Source organism: Branchiostoma floridae, chromosome 7 (genome assembly GCF_000003815.2).
Source record: "Branchiostoma floridae strain S238N-H82 chromosome 7, Bfl_VNyyK, whole genome shotgun sequence".
In the NCBI taxonomy this organism is placed as follows: domain Eukaryota; kingdom Metazoa; phylum Chordata; class Leptocardii; order Amphioxiformes; family Branchiostomatidae; genus Branchiostoma; species Branchiostoma floridae.
The window spans coordinates 19,517,820-19,518,688 of NC_049985.1; the positions used below are offsets into that span (position 1 = coordinate 19,517,820).

An 869-nucleotide genomic window follows, 5' to 3' on the forward strand; every position below is an offset into this window, starting at 1 on the left:
CGGTTATTTACTGGTTATTTACCAGGGAACAGGAGCAAGAAAACGACTTTTTTTTGGTAAAAAAAATGGCAAAAATCTCAAAATTAAGCATTTTGTTGTACTGTATGTAAAACATGTTATTGAATCCATGTGTGCATATGTTCAGGGCATTGCTATACCGAATTCCAGGTCATTCAGTTGTAAAACCAGGGTAGGGGAGCCAAAAATGTACTTTTTTGGGAAAAAAATAAACCAAAAATCACAAACCTTTGAATTTTATTGAACAGTATGCCAAAAGTGTTATTGAATCCATGTGCGCATGTGTCCAGGGCATTCCTATACCAAATTTCAGGTCATTTGGTTGTAAAACCAGGGTGCTGGGGCCAAAAATGTAGTTTTTGGGCCGAAAATGCCCCATAAAAGTCACAGAATTCAGCATTTTGTTCTATCATATGGCAAACCAGTTATCAACCCATGTGTGTACATGTCCAGGACATTCCCATACCAAATTTCAGGTCATTTGCTTGTAATACCAGAGTGCTGGGGCCAAAAGATACATTTTTTGGTCTAAAAACGACCAAAAAAACTCAATAAAATCATTTTAAAGGCAATTATAAAAAAATCTAAAACAACCCTGCTTTTATAAGTGATAGGTAAGTTCCTCTGTTACATACAATGATAATGAGATTCATTTCTGGTAAGCTATGACTGTTTTTCCAGGAATAATTCTATGGTTACGATTTTCTTGAGATGGAAATATTGGTTTACTCTGGGGGCCACCACGGTCCGATACGTAAAAGCCCAAATTTATTTTTACCGATGATGTATAGCAAAGGTCAAACTATAACTGTGCCGAAAATGAAGCAAAATGATTTGCCTGCTAATGAGCT

General features: G+C 36.1%; 1 protein-coding gene across 1 annotated transcript in view; it reads right to left on the reverse strand.

Moving 5' to 3' along the window:
* The window catches only part of LOC118420144, a 20,974-nt gene that overhangs the window by 10,098 nt on the left and 10,007 nt on the right, over positions 1–869 (reverse strand). The window lies entirely within an intron of this gene.